General features: G+C 46.5%; 2 non-coding genes across 2 annotated transcripts; both read left to right on the forward strand.

Moving 5' to 3' along the window:
* The first annotated feature begins 1,155 nt into the window (after window positions 1-1,155).
* On the forward strand, window positions 1,156-1,237 carry TRNAS-GCU (transfer RNA serine (anticodon GCU)). The gene has a single exon. It is a non-coding gene; the product is annotated as a tRNA-Ser (tRNA).
* Window positions 1,238-3,853: 2,616 nt separating this feature from the next.
* On the forward strand, window positions 3,854-3,926 carry TRNAM-CAU (transfer RNA methionine (anticodon CAU)). Its single transcript has one exon. It is a non-coding gene; the product is annotated as a tRNA-Met (tRNA).
* Window positions 3,927-9,412: the final 5,486 nt, after the last annotated feature.

A 9,412-nucleotide genomic window follows, 5' to 3' on the forward strand; every position in this document is an offset into this window, starting at 1 on the left:
AACCAATTAATCGTTAATATAACGTATTGAGGACAAGGCTATTAAGCTATAGGGCTTTAAAGGACTTCTAAACTACATAGCAGCTAATATGAAGATTTACCTCTGTGATATACAGGGAGAGGTTACTAAAAATGGATAAATATGCCTGCCATTCCGCAGCTGTTTTGATCAGCTCACATTATTCTAAGCAGTGCTATTTCAGTTTGTCAGAAAGGGGAAAAGACATCTTGGTAAATAATATATAGCTATGCTAATATAAATGTTTCTATTCTTTTGTACTTTTCAGAGTAAAAAGAAACTCTTTCATGCACAAAACCAAGACCTGATTGTCAACAGATTAATTTAAAAATTATTTCTGCCAATCTTTTAATTCTTTTGTCGATTATTAACATTCACGAGCAATTTATGACACAACTAACCACCTGTGGGCGTGTTGATGCCTTCACAAATCTAAGCTTATGAATTCATTGTGCACGTTCCCTCCATTTCCAACAGTAGCCCTAACATACACGATGGAAACATTGAAACTAAAAGGACGTCTGTATCACTGGATTATAATATAGCACAAAAAAATCCATGAGTGCGTGCGACATTACCAGATGGCTGACCTCAGAAATACATGTGGAAAGGACCAATCTTTACAGAACAACTCTGCTCCCAGAGCTGTGCTTCGTGAGCCGCGCCCCTTGAGTGGGAGAGCCACGTGGTGGATAAAACTGTAGGCACCTCTAGGCACACGGGGAGACACCTGGGCCTGGAAGAGGGGCTTCCGCAAGCGCACCTGGGAAGGAGGAGCCACAAGGGCCCTGGACCCTACCCAGGCTGCGGCGTGGTAGGTGATGGGCGCCTTCCAAGGGGACTCCAGGTCCAGGCCGAATCCGTCTCCACAAGGACCGGGGGCGCTGGGTTAACAGGCCGAGGCAGGTGGAGGGGAGCCACGAGCCGCCTCGACCCAGCCTCCCGCCTTCTCCGTCTCTTCCAAAGCAAAGAGCCGCCCACGTCTGCAGCCTCTGGCCTGCTCCTGCTTCCTCCGGGTTCCGCCGTCAGCGCCCCGCGTCGCCACCCTGGACCGCGGCGACCTCCGGCCCGGACACGCTGGGCGCCGCGGCGCGGGCCCTGTGAAAGGCAAGCCCACGCGGAGCGGCCCCGCGTGGGGACGAGGTGGCCGAGTGGTTAAGGCGATGGACTGCTAATCCATTGTGCTCTGCACGCGTGGGTTCGAATCCCACCCTCGTCGGCGCCCTGCTTTTAGGGCTGGCAAAGGGCTCACAGGCGGCTGCAGGGTGCGCTCCCTCTGGTTCTGTGGCCTTTGCCCGCTGGAGCTCCGCGCCCACTTCTCCGGGTCCGGGGCTCCTGGCTGGGCGCCTCCCCCTCCTCCCTCTCTCTCCCGTTTTGTAACCAGGCCTGAGCTTGCACCCAGGGCATTGATTTGGCAGACGTCCGAGGACATCTTGCCGGCTGTTACCCCGATTTCACGCCACGTAGCTCCTTTCTCGGTGTTTGCCACACTCCTGCAAGGGCCCTGACGTCCAGGCGGATCCCCCGCCGGGCCGGGTTCCCGAGCCTCCGAGTGGCAGACGTGGGGGCGGCTGCCACGGGGTGGGAGCCCTCCCAGCGCTGCTTCGGCCACCGCCCAAGAGGGCAGTTCCAGGGGAAAGTGAGGCGAACTCTGGCGAAGGAGGAGGGAAGGCGGTTGTGTGTCCGAGGGATGGAGACAGGAGTTTTACTTTAATTAATCAATTAATTTCATTTTTATGTAATTAAAGGAAGTTTTATTTTGGTGTTAGAAGAATGTATTGGTCATGCACCTGGAATCCTTTATGGATCTTGCTAACAACTGATGGTTTTATTTATTTATTTATTTGAAAGAGTTACAGCAACTGATGCTTTTCAAGCAAAAGTTGGAAAAGTAAGGATTGTAGCTCTGTACAGTGTAGGACATGGTGCTGTGCTGTAGGCCTTCCCTGAGTCACTCAGTGGCCGCTCACACCTCTCCCAGGGCCCCGCAGGGCACTGTTCTTGTTCCTGGAGAGCACTGCCTGCTGCCTCAAGTGTAGGCTTCTCCCTGGAGGCTTTCACCCAATTGACGACTGCAATCCTGTCTTCAAAACCTATGCAGTTTGCCAGAGTGTGAGAACTCAAAGATATGGAATATAGGGAGTGAGAGCACAGAGTAAGTGACAGCTCTGAAGTACAAAGGCGTGGGAATTAAAGATATGAAAACTGGAAATAAGAGCCTAACCAGGAATGATACATTAATAAAAACCACTTCTATAATGTGTGTATAGTGAACCAAAGAGGAGGTACAACAGAAGATATAATGTTGCTAAATTTGAGAGATGGTAAAGAGGTTGGTCTAAATATCACAACTTTCCCATGGCAGCCTCTCCCATGTACCTGACTTGGAGAACAAGACAAATCAGCACCCCCTGAAGTAGTCACTGAGGTTTGACTCAGAGGAAGGGATTAAGTGTCTGGGAATGAAATTAACAGTGGTGTATTCAAACTGAGCCATGAAGAGTTTACTGAGCAACAAGAATAGACAGGGAGTGTGGAGATGAATATGCAGCTGTGAATAGCTTAGTGGCAAAATGTGGTTACACTTGGTGTGACTAGAATGTAGGTGGCCCATATCAGCATAATTGTGTAATTCCTTTATTGATGTTGGAATGCTAAAACTTGATTGAATTTAGACTCTCAAGCATAAAATAATAACTAAACCCATCTAAAGGAGTAGGAGGCATGGGAGAGGAACTGGAAGCATACTGCTTGAAAGACTTATTTATTTGAAAGCATTACAGAGAAAGAGGGAGAGACAGAAACAGAGAGAGCTTCCGTCTGCTGGTTCACTTCCCAAATGGAAGCAAGAGCTGGAGCTGGGCCAGGTGGAAGCCAGGAGCCAGGAGCTAGCAGCTTTGTCTGGGTCTCCCAAGTGGGTAGCAGAAGCCCAAACACTTGGGCCATGTTTTGCTGCTTTCCCCTGTCAGCTGAATCAGACTTGGAGCAGCCAGACACAAACCAGCACCCGTATGGGTGCCAGCATCCTAGGTGGCGGCTTTACCCCAGGGCCGGCCCTGGAACTGGAAATCTTGATCTGCAGAACACCCTGCTCAGCAGGAAGCACACCAGCTACCTCTCACCTCTAGCATACTTACACTGCTTCTCAGCAACACCATGGACATAGGAAGATGAAGTCTGCATCGATTTTTCCTGTGAAATCTTCCCCAAGATTTGAAGTCCCAGTGGCTGGAAACCTCTCCCACTTGGTGAAAGAGATGGATCAGCTGCTAGAAGCTCAGAGGACCCTAAGCAGGTTGCCTATGAAGGTCCATATCCAGGTCAATCATAATCAAGTTCCTGAAAATTAAGACAATGAAGCTCCCAAAGCAGTCTGAGAAAAATAGCGCATTACCTACAAGGGAGCAAAGATTATCAAGTGACAGTGAACTTGCAATAAACCTCACCCTGAGACATGGATCCCCTGACGCTATTGAGCTGAGTCTGACTGGTAGTGCTCAGAGACTCTTTGGGTCCCCAGGCATCGGGGTCAAATCAGGTCAGTGTCCGTTTGCATCTCTTTGCCAGTGCACGGTCATTCCCCCCTCCCCCTGCCCCAACCATGTAAGTGATCCTGTTACCCATGAGGAAGACTGAGAAACTCATCAGTGAAGGTTTGTGGCAGAGTCCCCAGGGAGCCTGGCTTTCCCTTTGCTGAAGGGGCTCTGAGTTTCTGAAATGGTTCAAGTGAGAGTTAAGTGAGGAGTTGTGATCATGTGGTCTAGCAATTCAAGGTAGAATTGAAGTCAGACGACCATGCTTTCTGTGTATACTAGTCAAACACTAGTGAGGACTTGCCTCCTTAGCGCAGTAGGCAGCGCGTCAGTCTCATAATCTGAAGGTCCTGAGTTCGAGCCTCAGAGGGGGCAGCTGAGCTTTTGTCCCAAGTTAAGGCTCTGGGGCCAGTGTTGACAATGCATTCCCATATCAGCACCACCTCTCAAGTAGATAAAAGGCTTGGGTGACCTCCTCCATGCTTCCACTTCAGTTCTAAGGATGTCATGATCCCAAAGATTTCCTGAGTCAGACCAATCTACTTCCTGTCTGTGAGTACTTGGTAATGGAGGTGGGAGTTGTTCTAGGATCCTGGGACTGTCCTCTGAATGTATTTGGTGCAGCCATGGTGAAAGGCACTTCCTGTGGAACTCCCTCTTGTGCAAGGGCAGATCTAAATTATCTCTGCCATTCCAATCTCCCTTGGGCTTTGGACACCTTCCTTTGTGGTACCCTAAGGAGGTCTGATATTTCACTTAATTTAGAAGAGTCCATACTTGGTGCAGTTTCTGAAGTAAAGATTAAATATGTTCTAATACACGTGGCTTCGCTGCTACACCTATCTTGCTCTGAAATAGATTCATGACTTTTTTTTTTCTTTTTTTCTTTTGAAAGTCAGAGTTACATAGGGAGAGGAGAAGCAGAGAGAGAGAGAGAGAGAGAGAGAGAGAGGTCTTCCATCCGATGGTTCACTCCCCACATGGCCGCAATGGCCAGAGCTGTGCCGATCCGAAGCCAGGAGCCAGGAGTTTCCTCTAGGTCTCCCATGCGGGTGCAGGGGACCAAGGACTTGGGCCATCCTCTTCTGCAATCCCAGACCATAGCAGAGAGCTGGATCGGAAGTGGTGCAGCCTGGACTTGAACTGGTGCCCATATAGGATGGGGAAGCTTCAGGCCAGGGTGTTAACTCGCTGCACCACAGCGCCAGCCCGATTCCTGACTTTTGTGACTTTGTGTAGCATCCTTTGCTACCACAATCACATTGGCCATCATGGGGTCATCAGTTTCAGAAACACCTAGTAGAAAATCTGACCCCTCCTGGATGGACCTTGCCAAAGCAAAAACATCAGGCCGAATCTAATCTAGCCCATCGGTCTAGTTGTGCATTTATGGAAAATAATGGGGAGAATACATTTTTTCCCCAACAATCTTTTATTTAAGGAATACACATTTCATGCATTTTATAAGTACAACTTTAGGAACATAGTGATTCTTCCCACTATACCCTCCCTCCCACCTCTCTTCCTCCTCCCCCTCCTAACTCCATTCTTATTTTTTCTAGTATCTATATTCAATTATCTTTATACACATATGATTATACTAAGTAAAGAGTTCAACAAATAGCATGAAATTAAAAAAAACAAACTGTTCTTCAACTGTTGAGACGAGGGCTGTTCAAAGTCATTGCATCTCAAAGTGTCGATTCCCTTCTATAGTTTACCTTTTTGGTGCTCTATTTGTATTAGGGAGAATGTATGGTATTTTTCCTTTTGGGACTGACAACAACATGTTTAATGGCACCACAGGAATGGGTACAATTCTAATGTCAAGAAGTCTACTGCACAAATGTCCCAGTTCTTTAATCGATGAAATGAAATTTAAAAGGCAGTACAAACATTATAGATAACAACGGATTTCAGAGACACTCCCAAAGAACACATGTTGGATACTACTAAGGTCTTCTTTCCTTATTTTTATCTAATCTGATAATCTAGGCCAACTGAAGTAGAAGTTAATCCTTTTATCATGATGTGTAGGTAAATGAACATTTAATTCCCAAACAAGTTGTAGAAAATAAGTGAGAAAAAAAATAATGCTGTTTATATCAAGTACAATGAAATGGAAGTGAAGGAATAAGAGCTAGAGGAAAATCATGGAGAGATTAGTAACACTAAGACTATCTTGCATTTTCACACGTGTTCTCACCTACTGTCCCCATAAGCCACCGATGTGGCAGAGAAGTGGCAGTGATGGCATCTCAGCACCCACACATCACACCCGATTTCAGGTGCCTTATTCTGTCCGGGTGTGGTCTCCCCAAAGGCAGCAACAGAGAAGCTCCAGAGTGTTACTTGGAAGACAGTGAAAGAGACACAGGGAAAACATAACCGACAACACAGCAGTCAGGTAACCTTGTGCATCAGCCAAGGTGGGACTGTTAAGTACTGCCTTGGAGGTTCTGTGTTTTTGGAAGTCCGATCTGTATGACTGGGACATACCCCAGACAGGACCCTCCCCCTCCCCCACAGTGAAGGAATCCACCAGATATAAATCGAGTCCTAGTCTCCTCTAAGCAGGCTGATTGGTGACGTTCATCTACATGAGGCCAGTCTGTGAAGAATGTGCAAAAGGCAGTACAGAGTCAAAGAATGTGAACCACCAACTTATCTGAAAAAAAGTCCTGAAAACTGTTCCATTAGTAACCACTACAAAAAGCACATTAAACACCTAAGAATAAACTTAATTAAGATGAAAGATCTGTACCCTCAAAGTATAAAATATTGATAAAAGACATTGAAAACACAAATAATGGAGATAGCCAGTGTTCATGGATGGGAACAATTCACACAGTTAAAATGTAGTGGGCGAGGTAGGGTCTAAACCCCTATTCCAGGTCATTTTCTTTTACCTATTGAAGCATTCTAAGTTCAGGCACAAATACACTGCCCAAAGTGATGGAACAAGGACATAAGCCTCAGCCATTCTTGCTCATTGCCCAAAAGATAGATCAACATAGGAATGTATTCCTTGCCTTTGAATCTCAGTTGGGGCTCTCACCCTAACCCTTCACACCCCACCCTGTATTCTTTTCCAGGCTCCCAAGGCCCATCAACTTGCGTACAGGCAGCTGGTCACCCACCTCTACGAATTTATTTTCTCTGAAGAAATGTGGTCTGGCTGTAAATTCGTACACTGCCTCCTCTCTAGTCTGCGCCTCTTTTCCTAACACAAAGTGATCAAGTTTTTTAAATAGAGGAAAAAAACACACACTTGGGCATGGCTCAGGAACAGAGTGGGCCAGGAAGGGACAGGATGGGGAGAGAAGTACAAAAATGGTGCCCTGGAGAGAGCAAGCCCCTCCAAGTTGCTGGCTTCTGGTGAGGTGGAAAGGGGCATGGTTACCTCATACCACCTCCAAGTGAGGGGAGATACATCCTGGGAAAGGGGTTATTTGACTGTCAGGTAGTGGATAGGATTCCATTGGGCAGGGGAGGTGTGGCTTCCAGCTTGTGGACTTAATCTACACCCTGCCTGATCCCATATAAAAAATGTCACTAGTAATCAAAGAAATAAGCAGATTCACTTCACATCTACTATAAATCCATAATAATCAAAATAACATGGTACTGGCATGAAGACAGACAAGTAAAGCAATGGGACTAAATTGGGTGTCTGCTGCAGTGATTAAAGCACTAGTTGAGATGCCTGCACCCCATAATCAGAGTGCCTGAACTCCAGAGTGCCTGGGTTGGAATTCCAGTTCCAACCCAATATCAGCTTCTGCTAATATACAGCCTGGGAGGCACTAAGTTTTGGCTCCATTACTTGGGTCCTTGTTTTTCTGGCTTCTGGCTTTGGCCCAGGGCCAACACTGGCTGTTGGATGAATTTGGGGAGTGAACCAGTGGATGGAAGACCTTTCTCTCCCTCTCTCTTTCAAATAATCAGAAATTGGATGTGAGGGCGATCTGCCTGCGACATCTGTCACCCCATTGATCGCCAGGCTTGATTCAGCTGATCTGGCTGGATAGGCGGATGTCCCCTTCCTCCTTCACCTTCCAGGTCCCTCCTGAAGCTGCGCACTCCGTGGAAGAGGACAACCTTCCCCACTAGAGGAGGACCGGTCTTCGGTCAAGGGTATATGAGTAGCTGCGCTCCCCTGCTAGAACCTCCAAACAACCTCTCAAATAGTTAGAAATTAAAAGCAAAACAATAGAGTCCAGTAAAAAACCCAAACATATTTGAATATAGTCTTTGGGTTTTTGACAAAGGCATCAAGAATATACAATCAAGAAAGGATAATCTCTTCAAGAAATGGTGTTGGGAACCTAGGTACTACATGCAGAAGAATGAAAATTAGAACTGTATCTTCCCAATACAAAACACCAACTAAAAATGTACTGACAACTTAAAGGTAAAACCAGAAAGTCTAAAATTCCTAGAAGAAAGGTAGAGGAGAAGCTCCTAGTTGTGAGTCATAGCCATATCTGTTTGGATGGGACACTAAATCTCAGGCAACAATGGCAAAAAGTAGACAAATAGGACTGCATAAACATAAAAATCTTTTGCAAATCAAAGGAAACGAACAGCATTATTAGAAGGCAACCCAGGGTTATGCAAAAGTATTTACAAACTACATATCTGATTAGAGGTTATGGAAAAAAAAAAATACATAGGCCGGCACCGCAGCTCAGTAGGCTAATCAACCACCTGCAGCACCGGCACACCGGGTTCTAGTCCCTGTTGGGGCACGGGTTCTGTCCAGGTTGCTCCTCTTCCAGTCCAGCTCTCTGCTGTGGCCCCAGAGTGCAGTAGAGGATGGCCCAAGTCCTTGGGCCCTGCACCCACATGGGAGACCAGGAAAAGCACCTGGCTCCTGGCTTCAGATCAGTGTGGTGCGCCGGCTGCAGCGGCCATTGGGGGGTGAACCAACGGAAGGAAGACCTTCCTCTCTGTCTCTCTCACTGTCCACTCTGCCTATCAAAAACGAAACAAAAAAACAATCAAACAAAAAAAACATAGTGGAAAGTCACCACAAGACAATTCGCAAAATACACCCAACACCGGAATAAAGAAGGTTTATTGTCGGATGGGGGAAACCCAACAGGATGTCTCCCATGCATGAGAGAATAGCAGCCTGTAAGAACAGGTCTTATAAAGCTTTGCAGAGGTGAGGAAGTGGGAGCAGTGAATCCCCTTAGGGTGGGGGTGACACTTGTGGTTGGGCCATTTGGTCACCTGACTTCTAGTAAGCCAGGCTGGGCTTAGGATTGAAGCTTATTGTACAAAATGGCAATGCAGCCACAGCCTAAAAGAGCACTCCAGATAATATGGTAACATTTTACTAACACATAGGACACCACCCAACGCAACAGAAAATCTGATGAAAACCTGGCCAAGAATCTGAAGGGACATTTTACCAAAGAGGAGGCAAGAAGTACATTTAGAAATGCTCAGCTGGGAAGCACAAATCAACACTACAGTGAAATATGACCTCAAATCTGTTAGAATGACTACCATCCAAAAGTAAAACTTAGCAAGTGCTTGGGGAGGTGTGAATTAACAAGAACCTTGCACTCTGTCGGTGGAAAATGAATTAGTGGAGCCATTAGGGAAAATAGTATCATGCTTCCTCACCAAAGTACAGACAGAATTTGCATGGATCAAGCAATGCCATGACTGGTCACCTACTAAAAGCAAATGAAATCTGTTTACTGAGAGATACTGGACATCCATGAACAAGACAGCTTTATTCAAAATAGTCTAGACATGGACTCAATCCCCCTGTCCATGAGCTAGTAAGTGGAAAAATAAAATGTGGAATACATACACAAAGGCATGCAATTCAGCCTTTAAACTAA

The sequence above is a fragment of the Lepus europaeus genome, chromosome 3, assembly GCF_033115175.1.
Source record: "Lepus europaeus isolate LE1 chromosome 3, mLepTim1.pri, whole genome shotgun sequence".
NCBI classification, from domain to species: domain Eukaryota; kingdom Metazoa; phylum Chordata; class Mammalia; order Lagomorpha; family Leporidae; genus Lepus; species Lepus europaeus.